Here is an 18,065-nt window from a genome sequence, read left to right as displayed (position 1 = left end):
TGTGGTCTCCTTACGGGATAGCAAAAAATATTGCAGGGCACGTATACAGGCAGAAGTGTGAGGTTTCCAGAATGCCATGGCCGCTGCAGGATAAGGTTGAATTGTGGGTCCTGGAAAGAGGTGACCAGGGAGCTCAGCTGTGACTGAGGATGAGGTGATTAGGGGACAGTTTCTGAGTCAGGCTGCCTGAGGTAGGGGAGAGGGCCTGAGGGCAGGGTCACTTCCTGGAGCATTACCGGTCATGAGCACCGCCACTTAAACATCAGAGAGAAAGGAAGAAAGGCAGTAGGTAAGTGACACTTCCCGATATCGCCTTGGGAGAATGGCTTTTGTTTTATTTTTCTTTTATTATCTTCAAAAGAAAACATCAGGAAAGCTAGTCAGCTGCCTTTTGAGTAAACAAAGAGCCAGAGTTCAGGGAGCAAGGGTGGCAGTAAAGATGGATAAGTCAGAGGGTAGATGTTTTTCTCTCAACATGAATTGTGCGAAGTTTCTCAAAACTTACATTATAAATAAATGATAGTACTAACACTTTTTCTTTTTTCTTTCTTTTCTATTGGCTGACCATGAAACTTCTGTCTCACAATTCCTCTCCGTTTTGCCATGATGTTTTCTCCTTCCACTTGCCTAGGTTCGGAATAAAAGATGCCTATACATTAGGTCCTGCCAGAAAAAAAGGCAAGAACCCACATGTTAGTAAAACATTTAATAAACCTCAGCACACACTTGGCCAAATTCCTGGAAGATCAGAGTTGCATCCCTGAAATTTCTTTTTATCTTGATCCAGTTAACTGCCTGTTTAGAGTAAATGATGTGCTCCCAAGTTCTTTGTACTGTCCTCACTACATAAGCAAATACACAAGAGGATTATACCTGCTCTCAGGAAGCTTATAATTCAGATGCATTACCCCTTTTGGAAGTATTCACTGGAAAGTTCTTTTCACTAATGTTCAATTTCAACAATAGTATTACCATAATAGCTAAGTTTTATTTAGTGCTTAGTGTGTTCTAAGCACTCTCAAAAGTGCTTCATATATATTTAATTATTAATTCTTACCATAACTCTATGCCCTAGGTAATATTATTGTCCCCATTTTACAAATACGAAATCAAACACCAGGAGATGTTAAGTGAACATGCCTAGAGTTACACCAAGAATAATTGACTGAGCCACTCATTGAAATGCTGCTCTTGCAAGAAAACATAAAACTGTATGATGGTGCCACATAACACATACTTGACATGGGCTTTGAAGGCAGAGAAGCCTCGGTTCAAATAAAATTCAGCCACATACTAGCTGCATGATTCTAGGACATGTTACAAAACGTGAGGCCATCAGTTATCATCTGTCAAAATGGGGTGAATACTTATAAAGGTTACACATGAGGGTCGAAAATAATGTATAAAAGGAGCCTGGTACATAGTAGTCAATTCAAAGAGAGTTGTTGATGTTATTAACATTAGTTGACTATATAATATTACTTAAAACTATTACTTCCTATTTTTCTTCCTACTGAAAAAGACTTTCTGCCATTTCTTCTCTCCATGTGAAGTTTTTCTTCTTCCTTGGTCTGTAGCCGGAATGTGCCTTTCGGTGCCAAGCCCATTGACTCATGGTGATATAGCCCATAGAGTAGGGTGCAAGCAATAGGAAGGGCCATACCAGGCCACAACATATGTCTGAGATTCCCAGGACAAGCTTTGTTCGTGGCATGGAAGAGTGGCTGGTTAACTGAATCCCAGGGTTGCATTCTCAGTAATGATATATCTCAGGCCATCGATCCATGGCTTTATTTTCCAGCTTATTTAAGCACGAGCTATAAAAAACAGAGCATCATGCACATGTAATATGAAATTAAGCCTCACACTCTTACCACTCTAATTCTCTCAGATACCTATTTGTTTGTCTTGATTTTAGAAAGCAGAATTCAATAAAGAAACAGATTGGGGAATATTTTTTAGGGTTATAATTTTCCATGTAATGATACAAATGATTCTGTGTAGAATTGCTATCTTGCTAGTGAGTTGTTTTCTGAAATAATGTGCCCAAAACAGAAATCAGCATTGTTTTTTGGAAGCGATTCACTGTGACATTGTGGCTGCTGTTCTAGAAATTGTAAAACATGCTTTTGCAAAAGTAGAGATAGTTTCAGTTTTCTTATATCAATAAGCAGTAGGATTAAATGTAACAGGCCTATGAGAAATGAGGGAAATATTGAATGTATTTTGCGATAAAGAGCAAAGGAAACTCAAAGTTACTTCAGCCATAACGACATCCTTGTTTCTTCTTCCGTTTTCTTTCCCAGTGTGTGCATGACAGCCAGGAAACAAGGAAATACCAAGTGCTGGGTTGGGTGAGGTTAAGAGAATCGGGTTCTCTTCACGTTTACCTTGGACTTTTCAGGAACTTTCCTGTAATTCATTTAAGCTCAAGAAGTTCTATTATCTTCTTTGGTAGAGCTTGTGTGAGGACTATAGTAATCCTGCCAAGAAAATGTTATCTTATTCCCCAAATAACAAAAAAAGTTATTTGTATAAAAACAACAAGGTTCATAATGTAAAATCTAAGTATATTTGAAAGAAAAAACGTCTAAAATATTTGAGTCTTGAGTAAAAGTAGGGCTTCTAGTGATTTGCATAAAAACTCTCAAGAGAAGGACCTCAGATACATGGCTTATCAAACTGGCACTTCATAGAGTCTGGGTCGTATCAGTTCCTTGAATGCTTGCTTCTTAATAGTAACTCCTATATAGTTTCTAAGGGGTTTTGGCTGTCTATATTATGAGGAGTGCATGTTTTTAAGAACTTTACAGGAGTCGGGAGAATTGGCTTCTGTCTCTTCATTTGCATTTAACGTTCTAAAAGTTCTTAAGCTGGAAATGATCTGAGAACTCTCTCTGGGATTCTATTTCTTAGTTTCTAGATAATCAAATCTATCATCAGTCAATGCACTGTTTTATCTTCCTTCAGGCAAGTTTAAAATATGTACATATATGTTAGAGAAGTTGTTTTCTTCTTCAAACCTCGTTTTATGAGCCAATATGTTTGTTTCCCAAAGAGAAAAAAAAAAATGTTTGTTTTCATGATTTTGGCAGAAACAAATGTTTTCTTTGGGGCTGTTCAAATAGTCACATTTTCACGTTTTCTTGCTTCTTTCTATTGGGGGGAGCACCCCCTGGTGGAATACCATGAAAATGTTTGCCACCTGTTTTGACTGTAATATTCAATAGACAGATGTGTTTTGCAAATATTATTTTTACACAAAGCACACTCAGAACCATTCTGCCAATGTTAATGTCTTGGAAAATTCCATGCCTTCTTTCAAATTATCACCACAGTATTCAGAATGAGCTCCCTTGTTTTAGGTGTTGCATCGTTGTGGTCAGACATGCTGCAGCAGTCTCTGTGGGTCAGAACTGAGTGGGGAAGGGCACCTTGGCATTATGTTCCTACTTGTGGGAAAAAAGGAACCCCTTTCTCTTTTCCCTCACTTCTTCCTTCTTTCCTTCCATGTCTTCCTGCTACTACAAACAAAATACTATTTGTTGAAGGATCTGACTGGGTGAGATAACAGTCGGCCATGACAGTGCCCAGTTATAGGTAAAGCCTGAGGTACATCTCTTTCCAGAGTGAGGTCCCTGTCACAGCAAGCTGGGGAAGACTAACTTTGCTGGGAGATATTCTTAATCCCCCATATCCTCCCAAATATAAATTTAAATTAGTACTAAAAACATATCAGATGAATCAATAAGCTATAATTGCTGTATCTTATAGAGAAAAAAGTATCATCCCCAAGGTAACTGGAAAGGATGGGGCACTATTGTTTATCACTGCTGTTGTGCCTTGAATTATGTCTCCCCTCCTCATAATTCATACATTGCAGCTCTAACCCTCAGCAACTCAGAGTGTGCCTTTATTTGAAAATAGGATTTTGCAGATGTAATTAGTTAAGATGAGGTTATGTTGGGGTAGAGTTACCAATGTGACTGATGTCCTTATAAAAAAGTGAAATTTGGACACAGAACACCATGTGAACATGAAGGCAGAGATTGCAGTAATACATCTACAAGCCATGTTTCTAAGACCAATCCTGCCAACACCTTGATTTTGAACTTGTAGCCTCCAGAGTTTTCAGATGATACATTACTGTTATGTAAGCCACTCAGTTTGTGGTACTTGGTTACAACAATCCTAGCACATGAACCTTCCTCTGAACTCAAGTGGTGGTCCCTTCCCACACATAACCTTTCTGAGTAGAGACCAGTTTTTTGTAGCTGCTATTGTTTTAAAGTAAGGACTGAAACAGTTTACTGCCTCATAAACAATTGCATCATGTTATGCAGCCTGTAGTTTCTTAAGAATGAAAATAATGTTTTCTTTATCAAAGCAAGCCAAAATGGACTATAAATTATACATATGTTTCTTGGTTCACAGAGAACTGTAATTCATCTGAAACCAAGTGGGAATGGATTGCCATGTTTTTAAATTTTTATATTTTTAATTTTTGTGGGTACATAGTAGGGTTGTGTGTGTGTGTGTATACATATACATATACATATATATATATATATATATATATGGGGTATATGAGATATGTTGATACAGGCATGCAATGTATAATAATCACATCAGCATAAATGGGGTACCTATCATGTTATTTATCCTTTCTTTGTGTTACAAACAATCCAATTATACATTTAGTTATTGTTCAATGTACAATAAATTATTGTGCTATCAAACACTAGATCTTAGTCATTGTATCTAACTATATTTTTGTATACATTAACCATCCCTACTCCCCACTCCCCTCACTAGCCTTCCCAGCCTCTAGTGACCATCCTACTCTCCATCTCCAGGAGTTTAATTGTTTTAAATTTTAGCTCCCACGGATACATGAGAACATACAAAGTTTGCCTTTCTATGCCTTGCTCATTTCACTTAATGTAATGACCTCCAGTTCCATCCATGTTGTTGCAAATGATAGGATCTCATTCTTTTTTATGGCTGAATAGTACTCCATTGTGTATATGTACCACATTTTTTTAATCCACTCATCTGTTGATGGGCACTTAGATTGCTTCAAATTATTGGTTGTTGTGCATAGTGCTATAATAAATATAGGATTACAGATACCTCTTAAATTCACTGATTTTCTTTTTCTTTTTTTTTTTTTTTTGGTATATACCTTGCCATGGGATTGCTGGATCCTATGGTAGTTCTACTGTAAGTTTTTTTAGGAAACTCCAAACTGCTGTCCATAGTGGTTGTACTAATTTACATTCCCACCAATAGTGTGCAAAGGTTCCCTTTTCTCCATATCATTGCCAGCATTTGTTACTGCTCATCTTTTGAATAAAACAAGTTTTAACTGCAGTAAGATCGTGTCTCATTGTGGTGTTGATTTGCATTTCTCTGATGATGAATGATATCGAGCATTCATATACCTGTTTGGCATTTGTATGTCTTCTTTTGAGAAAGCCTATTCAGATCTCTTGTCTATTTTTTAATTGGATTTTTAGATCATTTTCCTAGAAAGTTTCTTGAGCCCCTTATTTATTCTAGTTATTAATCCCTTGTCAGATGCATAGTTTGTAAATATTTTATCCCATTCTGTGGATTGTCTCTTCACTCTGTTGATTGTTTCCTTTGCTATGCAGAAGCCTTTTAACTTCATGTGATCCCATTTGTCTATTTTTATTTTGGTTGCCTGTGCTTATGGAGTATTACTCAAGAAATTTTTGCCTGGCCCAATATCCTGGAGAGTTTTCCTAATGTTTTCATAGTTTCATATTTGAGGTCTTAGATTTAAGTCCTTAATCTACATTGTCTTGGTTTTTTTATATGGTGAGAGATAGGGTTCTGGTTTTTACTTTTCTGCACAGGGATATCCAGTTTTCCCAGCACAATTTATTGAAGAGAATGTCCTTTCCCCAATGTATGTTCTTGCCACATTTGTCAAAAATGAGTTTACTCTAGATGTATGAATTTGTTTCTGGGTTCTCTATTCTGTTCTGTTGGTCTATGTATCTGTTTTTACACCAGTATCATTCTGTTTTGGTTACTATAGCTGAGTAGAGACCAATTTGAATGATTTCTGTTACTACAGCTGAATAGAGGCAAATTTGAATTGTCTCTACTGAGCTACAGAAACTTCTCATGGTCCCCAGGTCATCGCATGGTCTCCTGGTCATCTACTTTCAAAAGCACTTAAGACAAACACGGAAGGTAGATAGCAGGTTGGATGCTGGGCAATATGGCCAGTCTCCCAAATCCCAAGTGATTCTTCCCTAATACAAAGTCCTAACAATAACTTTCACTGCCACTGCACAGAACCTAAATATAATGACAAAACTGCTAAAGAGCTCAGCGTCTCTCTCCATGTTCCGTGTTCCCAATAACCTGAGTGTGGTTATTCTAGCAGGCTGACAAAATACAAACAGAGATATGTGTCACCTGAAATACCTGTGTTCATTGGAGTTTTCTTCAAAACTCTTCCACCTGTCTTTGACACAGCAGTTCATTACAGGAAGTCTCATCTTCTACTACACAAGGTCAAGATCCTCCTCTCCAAGGGACTCTCCTCCATGCTGTTCCCCAAATACAGCAAAGCCTTTTCCCCATTTGATTTGCTCATTGTACAGCCTGCGTTTCCCAAAGGCATTCTCCATTGGACATTTATGGAAATCCACTTCATCTTTCAGATCCAGCTTGAGTCCAGCCTTTTACACGAAGCCTTTCCGAAACATACAAAACCACATCTATTTCTGAATTGTTGAGAGACTTGTTGACTATGCTTTAGCCTCTGTGAAATTCTCTTCCACTTTAAATAGCAAAGCCCAATAAAAACGATGGTAACTCATTCTATTTCAAAAGTACAACTTACAGTATATTTCAGGCTGCTGTGGATACAGTGGGTAAGCAATACAGGCTTACTTGCTAAAATAAAATGAATAATACTAGTTATTTTGATGGATATCTGTCTCTAAGTTATATACATATATGTGAATAATGATTTTTGAGTCTACAAATGTTTTAATTTGCACTATGTCATATAACCCTTACAGCAAACCTGAGAGATAGATATTCTTACAATAGCATTGATGGTTTAGAATTAGCTAAAAGGTAGTCTAAAGCAACTTCGGAATATTAGGATTTCAGGTATATGATCCTCACAAATTGGTATTTTGTAGAAAAACTAGTCAAGAAAAGAAGGAAAACTCTACCAGAGAAGAACTTTCAGCCTTAAAAGTGTTTTTCCCCTCTTCATTTTTCTTCTCCTTTCATTTTAAACTCCTGGTTAATGAAACCCCGCCTCACTATCATCCTTCATACAACTATGCAGATTGTACTTGTATTTTTCATCACATGGTCTGTTTTAAACAGCTCTCCAAAAGAAACAAAAATAATTCTGTGCTTCTTACTATTTTAAAAATGATGAAACAAATAACAAGGAGAAAGAGCCATCTAACAAACCTTCAGTCTCCACCCTAGCAAAATGCCGAGCTGCTTGCAACTACCAGCCAGTTTGATTAAGGTGTCATCCCTCCTCTTCATTTATATTTATTATTTTTGGAAGACTTTTTTTCCCTTTAGTGTTTGTTTATCTTTTCCAATTTTTTGAAAGTCATGAATCATAGTTTGATTTACAACCTCGCTCAGGGGAGACAGGCAACTCTAATGAAGCAGCCGTCTGCAAGTGTAATTAATACCCGCAAGACATTTTACCACATTAGCGTGCCAGTATCCTGGACTGGGGAAGAATGAAGCCGGGGGACCTATACACCGAGCTATGCAGCCACTCACCCAGTGCATCAGCAGAGATTAGTGATATGAAGTGGGGGCGTGCAGAGGATCGCCAGCCCACTGGTCAAGCTCAGAAGACTGGAAGAACAGGGAGGTGAGAGGAGCAGAGAGGCTGAGAGCCTGGTGAGGAAGATGAGCAAGGTGCGTGGAGGGGGGATGTGGAGACAGAGACGCTGCGTGTGGCTGATGGATCACTCCCATTTAGAACACAAAAATAAGGCAGTTTGCCAGAGCAGTTTGGGCCAGTTTCATTAAAAGTCTTCATTCATCATACTGAAATGAGGCAGTATTTGTTATTGTGCGGGTACCATTCTAGCACGAAAGCTACTCCAATACTAAGCAGTAATTCAAGAAAGGCAGAGTCGCAGGTGGGAAAGGAGACTGAAGAAGGGAAGACCAGCATGCATTGGTGTTTATCCCATCCTTGGAAAGTTTATCCCATTCTTTCCCAGCAGTACATAGGCATGCGAAAAAGACCCAGAACCTCCATCATGGTGAAGAGCCAGGAACCCACATTCCACTCTCAAGCCACTCCCATGGGACAAAATAATCAGAATGATCATCATCTGGCTTCTCAGTATGGTTGTTACAGAGGAGCAGCTGCATTTTCATATGTTGCCTTAACGTGCTCATGGAAGACCAAGTTTTCACCAACATACAAAAATGATTATGTGTGTGTGTGTGTGTGTGTGTGTGTGTGTGTGTGCGCGCGCGCACGCGCAGAGAGGTGTTCCTGTCCATCCTTAAGTAAGTTGAAATACAACTATGAAAATGGTTAAGATGACAGCACCCTAAAATTTCCTCGGTTATTTTTTGTCTTCATCATCATAAAACTCTTTTGTTTGCTTTTAAATGCCTTAAATGAGGACGAGGAAAGACTGAATTAGATTACAGTGTAAAAGGCCTGCACTAATAATTGGGTCTGAGACGGGTACAGATACTTCCTTATACTTGATTACACAGAGGAAGAGAATAGAAAAGGAAAAAAAAAAAAGCTACACAAGAAAGCCCTGACCGTTGTTTCTCATGCATCAATTGCTGCATCCCTGGCCATGTTACGCCAATCTTCCCTTGGTACAATACTCACCCTGAGATATTTCTGACAGTCAGATTATGAAAGCTTATGTAGTAATGTTGTAGGTGCTATAAAATGAACAAAATCCCCCACAGCTGTAAAGACATGACTGGCAGTGATGTTCCAAGATGAGGAGTGAACTGCATACATCAAACTTGTCTCCAGCCTTTTGATGGATTCTTTCTCTGCTGCCTGATGATGCCAAGACTGTGCATCTGTAGCCAGGGCTTTGGTAGTAGCTAACAGATAGCATGCACTGTTGAATTATACAGAGCACTGCTGTGGAAGATTGCGACTATGGCAGTTTATTTTCCGGGATTGAGGTTGGCATCTGAATAACACAGAGTCCATTTTTCAGCTTGGAATACTGATCAGAAATATGACATCTCATATGTGATATGAAGAATTATTTAAATTGTGTTCTAATTTTGTTCCTTAACATTAATTCAAGTCTCATTTATTTACTTATTCAGCAGCAATAGTCTGTTTCTAATGACTGTAGGGCAAGTTGTAGGCAATGAAGATGCAGCGATGAATAAGATGCAATTTCCCTGCCAAAGGTGTGCATTTGAGTTATGTTTACAAATAACATATCCATAATAAGTGACATTAGAATGATAAAAGGATTCTATGAAGGAGACTAAGTGCTGACAAAATATATTCTCACAGACACACAAATATACACAGTCTGTCAGCTTATGGGTGGTTGCAACTATGAATTTGGCTTTAAATACTAACATCAAGAATACAATAGTCTGACCTTATCCATGGAGGATACTTTCCAAGAACCCCAGTGGATGCTTAAAACTATGGATAGCAGCATCCCTCACTTCCACTATGTTTTGTCCTATGCATACCTATCTATGATAAAGTTTAATTTATAAATCAGGTACAGTAAGAGATTAACAACAATAACTAATAATAAAGTAGAACAATTATAACAACATGCTGTAATAACAGTTATGTGAATGTAGCCTTTCCTCCAAAATATCTTATTGTACTGTACTGCAGGAAACTGAAATCATAGAAAGCAAAACTGTGGAAAAGTGGACACTATTGTACTGCATATTGTTTTCAGTATTAAATAAAAAAATAACCTCCACTGAAAACACAATCTCACTTTAGCCCTGGATTTGACTTTTTTGCTCTTTGACCTTTTCAAACCCTGAAGTCCAACTATCTTATATGAGACTCACCTAAGCTTCCTACCTCCTTTCTGTTCTCTGGGATAGAACTGTTGATGAATGGCCGAAAAAGGACAAGGGGGAAAATTGGAACCAAAGAGCCTGGGTAATTATTAGACTGAATAATTGGCTTCTGCAAAAATGAGTGTTGATTGTACGTATAAATTACAAGTTAACAAAAAATATTAATATGTAGGTCCAGAATGAAAATTATAACATTCAAAATAGGTAATTTGGTGAGATGGAAATATGCCCTATAAGTCAAATGTTAAAAAGCAAGGTTATCATTCATTTGATGTCAACTGATTAATTATAAACTCACTGTGGCCTAGAATAGCTCACTAACAGGAAAGCGGTGGATCCATCAGTTTTCCTTATCACTGTCAAAAAATAACTAAATTACCATAAAAGAGTGGAGCCTCCATGTGAGGTCTTCCTGGCCCATTATCAAGCTGCCCAACAAAATATATCTACTTGTCCTACTAGACATAACCTCAACCATTTTTTATTTATTGTGGTTGGGGAGGGTAGAGATGGTATATATAAATCTATAGAAAAAAAAAAAAACAACCCAAGCCTTACATTAGCTAATGGTTGTAACCTTCTCAGAATTTCCACTTCGGTCTTTAGAGATGTGGATTTTCTATATATCTGAAAACGTCAACCAAAGAAAAATATATTAAGCTTCCTTTCTTGTCATGCATAAGTAGTTTGCAAGGAAATAGCTAATACACAATGAAATGGACAAGAGACACAGTAAGCAAGGCAGGGCAGGGCTTAGAGAAATATGCTGAGTTAGTACATTTTAAATTATTCAATTAGATTGCCTTTTGGAGGAATCTATCTGCTACCTTACATGAATTAAAGATTGAGTAGTTATAGGACCTAAAAGATAAAAGAGAACTAACATAGCATGCTTTCAGCCTCTGTGATATGCCAGGAACTATGGACATGCTACCTCATTGATTCTTTTATGACATATTTTAAAAGGTAGGTATATTCTATTTAATAGGCAAGAAAACTGAACCTTAGAAAGTTTTAGTAATTTAATCCAATTTTACAGCTAATAAATGATAAAGTTAAAACGAAACCTCTGTCTTACCAACTCCACTCCACAATTTTCCTCCCTAGAACACATTATTTTAACATTTTAATTGTTTGTCTATATTGGAAGCAGCAGGGAACACTGAAGACACCTGTGCAGCCCTAAAGAACAACACAGTTTATACACTGGGTACACACACACACACACACACACACACAGACACACGCACAAATTTCACATAGAGATGCTCTATCAAAATGCAAGCTGCATAATCAAAAACACAATGGATTGATTTGTTATCAATAGAGATGTGTCAGACTTGCTTTAGAAAATCCTTGTTAAGGGGCACTTTTCCTCTCATTTTGGGCCACTTTTATTTTGATTGGCAATCTTATCTCAGCACTTTGGAGTTATTTCTCAATTCAATGTGCTTTACATCATTCTACAGCCAACAATGGAGACCCATCTTTTAAATAAGATGAAAAGCAGTATTTCATGTTACCATAGGTTCAAATCTCAGTGCTGCTACCTTTCATTTCAGTGACCTTGAAAAAGTTACTGAAATTCTGTGTCCCAAAAAAGAAGAATGATATTAACATGCTTACCATGAATGGTTAATACACGTAAAATGCTTAAAAGAGTGCCTGGTACCCAGTTAGTGCGATATAATATTTTGCCTTTATTATACTGATAACATAGATAAAGCATATAGCCCAGGGCCTCAAACGGAGCAGGGGCTTAACAGTTCCTATTTCCCTTTCCTCATATGAAAGCACATCATCACTTCCTTCAGAAAAAAAACTGTAGCTGAATTAAGTTCATTCACTGTTCAATGTCCTTTCATTTCTTCTACTCCTCTAATTCTCCTATATCCCTACCTTAGATTTTTGCTACTCTTGGGAAACATGTATAGTGTTATTCACACATGCCTTCACATATCCCAAGAGTCTAATTACTGCAATTCACAGGCTAACCCTGGAATTCTGATGCATTCATTTTATGATAAAAATAAGAAAATGTATCAGTATAAACCTCTGCTTAAATGTCACTGAGTCTGAATTACCGTTAAAAAAAAAAAGAAGAAGAAGAAGAAGAAGAAGAAGAAGAAGAAGAAGAAGAAGAAGAAGAAGAAGAAGAAGAAGAAGAAGAAATATGTAAAATGACAATCGCTGAGCGGGGAATTATCTTAAATCTTATCCTCTCCCTTTGGCATCTGATGCTTAATAATTATGTGATGGAACAAAACAGACTAGGTTCTGTTTAAATATTTGCATTCTAAGAATTTTTTAAATGATGACAATTATTTAAATAGATTTTTAATTTTGAGCTGAAAATGTCTTCTCTTCCATTCACTGGCCCTGGATTTGCCTTCCATGGAAATGGCACCCTTGGTTGTTTCTGGTATTTGTAGTAGAGTCTGTGGTGATTCTCTAGACCCTCACCTATAGAACCAGAACATTCACTCCCCCACTGCTGAGTCTCTCACTGAGATATCAATTGAGCTTCCTCCAAAGTCACAACCTTTCTGGGACAGGCTTTGCCTAATGACTGGTCTGTGCAGGGCCAGGACTTTATGGCCTCTGTCGTAAATACATTGTGGATCAGCAATTCCCTCTGACCAATCATGCTGCCTTCACTCTCCCACAGTTGTTAAACTCAATATCACTTTGAATGAACTTTGGTCTTTGTCTCAGAGTACGCTTCCTAAGAAACTTAACCAGTAATACTGTATCTACCACTTTAAGTTTAAATTGCACTATTTCCAAGACCTAATACGTTACTCATTTGGTTTTTCATTTATTTATCTGTTCAGTCATTCATCCAATTAGTCATTCATTTCCTCATTCAACAAAAGGATTTTGAATAAGATTAGCATATATGTATATGGTAACATGCTGAGTACCACAGGGACAGAGAATGCCCTTTCCCAACCCTTATCCTGACACAGCTTACTGTCTACCAGGTAGGATTGAGTAAGTATAACAGTACACCAACCATAATAATAGAGAGAAAATAGTGCCAAGACAGAGAGAGAGAGAGAGAGAGAGAGAGAGAGAGAGAGAGAGAAAGAGAGAGGCAAGCAAATTAAATTCAATAAATAGAGAAAACCCAAACAAATTACCTTCAAACACCATCATAGGTGATATGGTTTGGCTGTGTCTCTACCCAAATCTCATCTGGAATTGTAGCTCCCATAATCCCCACGTGTTGTGGGAGGGACCTGGCCGGAGGTAACTGAATCATGGGGCCGGGTTTTTCCCATGCTGTTCTTGTGATAGTAAGTCTCATGAGATCTGATGATTTCATAAAGGGCAGTTACGCTGCACACACTTTCTTGCCTGCCACCATGTAAGATGTGCCTTTGCTCCTCTTTCACCTTCTGCTATGATTGTGAGGCCTCCCCAGCCACGTGGAACTGCAAGTGCATTAAGCCTTTTTTTCTTTATAAATGACCCAGTCTCAGATATTTCTTCATAGCAGTATGAAAATGGACTGATACAAGAAGGATGTGTGTACTCACACACACATGATCACTTCTTAAAGATATAACTTTCCATTGAATCTTTTCTCTTAAATAATATTATTTAGAGTAGTGCTTTTTCCTCCACACATACCATTATTTTCCTCCCCACCTGCAACTTTTTATGGATACCTTTTCTATATACAACCTTAGACCCTTATCTACATTCCTAGACCCTTACAATTTTCAAGTGTTTCAAATTTGATTTTATGCCTGAAGGATCTTGACACTTTTCTTTCCCTTAAGCTTCCTACTAATCCACTTTCTCCCTTTGGTACTTTTTTTTCTCTATCATCTGAAGTTTGAAGAGTAAGGATATCTCTAATGAAAATCCATTGAGGGAGAAGGTGGTAACAAGTCAAGCCTTAAATCTCTGTGCACATCTGCCAGATAGTTGTAGTAAAATATTGTGGTCTTTCATTGAGAGAAGAGTTTAAGATTAAAATCCAATGCTCATAAAAATACACCAATTTTAGTAAAACCAACTAACATGACACTAAGTTATCTCTGTTGAAAAAAATTCATTAATACAATGAGTTAGAAGTATAAATTTTAAAATGAATAAATGTTAAAACTAATTCAATAGCCCACTGTAAGCAGATTTTAAAGTATGAGTAGCAGCATTACAGTTAAAATATAATGCATTTATGTTTGGGCTATAAAGTATGACATAGAAATCATAGACGTCGATCAGGCAAATGTCATCTATCTCCACAGAGCACTAGATCCCAGTTTTTTTCCCGTGATAGCAAGACATTCTAAAAAAAGTAAGCGTCTAGAAAATGTCCGCTGGCAATAATTTCACAAATCCCCCCTTCAAAAAACACTTGCAACTTCCACTGAACTGGTCACATAAGAAACATACACATCTGCATAAACCTTTTAATAGTACAGGTTATATGTTTTTCCTTTTGCTAGATTTTTCTTGGTAAATGAAAATAAGAAGTTCCTAACATTTGACAGAGATGCAGTCATCTTTGTTCTAGTCAATGAAGAATCACAGGTATCTAGAACTGTGCCAGGTACCAAGCAGGCACTTAAGTTTTGTGGAATGAGGAAATAAATTCCATTTTGGCATCTGTAGGCATATCCTCTGCCACTTTAAATATACTACGCAACAGACTAAGTTGAGTAGTTGAGTAAATATACTACTCAATGACTAAAGATCATGTGCATTGAATTATACAGAGTAGTATATTTAAAGTATATTCTTAGTCATTTATTCAATATTTAACAAACATCTACTGAGTTATGAGTTAATGAAAGGTGATATCTTGGATGTTAAATTCAGGTTTCACTCAAGGGGACAATGGTATTCCTAATTAAGTATAATTATTCATTAACACAATTTGAAACTGGAAGGTAGCACTTTAAATATACTATTCAAAGTTCAAAATCATTAAACTTTTCTCCTGATTATTCCTACACAAGCCATTTTATTTTTTTCCTCATATTCTCCGTGGTGATGATGCTTCCCTGGGATTTTCCTCATGCTTTCCAATTAGGCATCCAATTGGGTGTCTGAAAACAATCTAAGTAGAAAACATGTATTTCAAATTACTTTTATCTCAAAGGAGACAATATTTTAACATTCCATTATTACATTATCATCTTGATTATTGAAGTGGCTGTTGTGATAGAGTTGTTTTATATTTTATTTGACCAAATCCAAATTAAAGAATCACAAAGACATAAAATGATGAGATATCCTTAAGGGATAGGGGAGAAAAGATGAAGTAGAGAATAAAATATAATAAAGCATATATTCTTAAATTAATTAAATAACTTGATACCTATTATTATTCTTGTCACAATAAATAATGGAATTAACTGGATAATTGTGAAGATTCCACTGCAAAAAAAAAAATTCTACTTAAAATTTTTGGTTCATAAGACCACAGGTAAGTTTTCTTTCTAACAACAATTTTTAATCTGAAATATCAACAATGTGTGTGATGTAAACCAGTATAAATTTTAACTTTTTATGGAGAAAACTTTTTTCTTTTTGAATATGGCTCCTGATTTCATAGCTGCACTGTTTTCTTCTTGCTACCTTCCAGTTTCAAATTGTGTTAATGGACATTATACTTAAAATTAAGAATATCTTTCTTCCCTTGAGTGAAATATGAATTTAACATCCAAGATATCACCTTTCGTTAAGTCATGACTCAGTAGATATTTGTTAAATATTGAATAAATGACTAAGGATCGTGTGCATTGAATTATAATGTTAAATATGAGTGGGTTACTACAAAAGGAATAAAATATATTTTGGTGGATGTAATCAAAATTATAATACTAAAATAAAGACCATGCATTTGTAACAGTTTGTATATCTCTCATATTTCATACCATAGTTTAATATTTACACTCTAGTAGTAAACACTAAGCTATTTTTACTCCCACTTACACATAGCTCTGTCTTCTATGTGTTTGCACATGCAGTTTGCTCTCCCTGGAATGTCCTTCCCAACTCACCCCCAGCATTTGGCTGCGATTTCTGGTCCTCCTTCAGTTCTCAAGTGAGAAGTCACACCTTGAAAAGACTTAGTAGACACACCTACCCTTTCAGGAGGTTTTCCAGTAAGGCCTCACGCTACCCTACTCATATCCCTACAAAAAGACTTGAACAACATAAGGAAATAAACTTTAATTATATGTCTTTCTCTTTCCCTTAAGATTGTGAGTTCCTTGAAAGAAGAATCTGTGTCTTGTTCACCATTGTTTTTCCTTACCTGTAACACAAACCCTGGCGTCAGGTAGGCAAGTCTTTGGTAAATATTTCTGGACTAAGTTGTATTTATTCATTAACTATATGCCAATTTCTTTTGTTTTTGCTACTATCCTAGCATTGCATGTTACTTCCATGAAGCTGACCTATGAGAGCAAAATGTTAACATCTTACGGCAGGTAATTTCTGCCTTGATAGCCTGTGCTGAGTTACTGACTGCTTGTTAGAAATGTGGCTGCCTTGTTCCTGTTAGGCTTACAGTTGACAGGTTGAAAATTTTATTCAATGTATAAAAAAGCTCTACAGAGATATTCATTGTAGCATTGTTTATAATCAGGAATTGTTTGGACAGTCGAATAAGCTGTGTTACATCCAAACTGTGAAACACTATGCAACAGTTAGGAAGAACAAGGTAGATCTATTGTCTTATAAAATAAATTGATATTCTACTGTAAAACCAGCAAATGGCTAAAAGATACTTTCAGTACAACACCATATTAAGAAATTGTAGTGTTTTTTCTGGGGTTACCATAGAGGTATAGTTATAACAGAAGCATATGGACATACGGAAAATAACCCGGAGAACTCATATTAAACTCACTTATGTGATCAGTGGCTACATCTAGAAAGGTAGAAAGGGGACCAAGAATAAGGCTTGGAGGCCAAAAGTGACTTCTTTGAAATGTATTTTTTTTTTATTGATAATGTTTTAGTTTTTTAATAAAGAGTTCTTAGTCATAAAATTAATCTTAAACATGTTGATACTTGATTCATTTGAAAGATAAAAATATATAACCTATGAACAATTACGTAAAAATATACTGTCCATGTATCAATTTATATAAAGGTAGAATGCTGAAAATGAAAATTTGGCCTACAGTAAACATCTCTAAATCAAAACATTTTCTTTCATAATAAATAAAAGAGAAGGAATTAGCTATCTTCTATTAGCTCATAATTGTGTGGATAGTAAGATGAAACAAAAATGACTCCACAAGTCAGAAATATAAAAAACAACCATTGATTTAGAATCTGTTGACATGAAGGCCATCCCTGGTTCCACCACATCTTCAACGAGATGAGTCATAAACTCCAGAGTATCCATTATGCTGATCTATAAAGTGAAAGTGGAAACCAGAGTAGTGATTCTCAAACCTACAAGTCATGATTCTCTTGGGGGAACACACACAAAAATATTATATTGAAGAATATGCTGTTATATATTGCTTCATAATAAATTACTGTGCAGATAAACAGTACTATGCAGCACATTTGTTGGTTTAATTTTGTGTTTTAAAGCTTTCTCCTCCAGCAGACTGATGTGAATGGAGGCAGACAACTTGTTTTAGTCAGTGTTGTATCCCTCGCACTTTTCATACTACGTAGCACATGATAGATACTCAATAACTTGTTTTTAATGAATAAATGGCAAAAAATCATAGTAGAACATTTTTAAGACGATTCTGTTTATTAAACCATCTCCCAGTACATGTAGATAATCCCACCATTATTTTATTACAGAAAATCTACAGTTGTTCCTACTTCTAAAATGCAATTAAGAACTCTAGTTATGATCATCTTTAAGGATCATTCTTCTTTAAGATAATAGGTCTACACAATTTTCACTGTCTTTGAAAATCCTCTCTGTCATATTCCTGAAGAAAACAGTTTCTCATCCAGATGAATTACAGTGGAAAAGGAAAATC

At 36.4% G+C, this 18,065-nt stretch overlaps 1 long non-coding RNA gene across 2 annotated transcripts in view; it reads left to right on the top strand.

The window, feature by feature from the left end:
- Positions 1–16,261: 16,261 nt before the first annotated feature.
- Positions 16,262–18,065, top strand: part of LOC135969408 (uncharacterized) — a 70,446-nt gene continuing 68,642 nt past the window's right edge. For both annotated transcript variants that reach the window (XR_010584652.2, XR_010584653.2), the window contains exon 1: positions 16,262–16,387. This is a non-coding gene — a long non-coding RNA (uncharacterized lncRNA). The remainder of the gene's footprint in view (positions 16,388–18,065) is intronic.

This window comes from Macaca fascicularis, chromosome 2, assembly GCF_037993035.2.
Source record: "Macaca fascicularis isolate 582-1 chromosome 2, T2T-MFA8v1.1".
NCBI lineage: Eukaryota > Metazoa > Chordata > Mammalia > Primates > Cercopithecidae > Macaca > Macaca fascicularis.
This window is presented reverse-complemented; position numbering and strand designations above follow the sequence as displayed.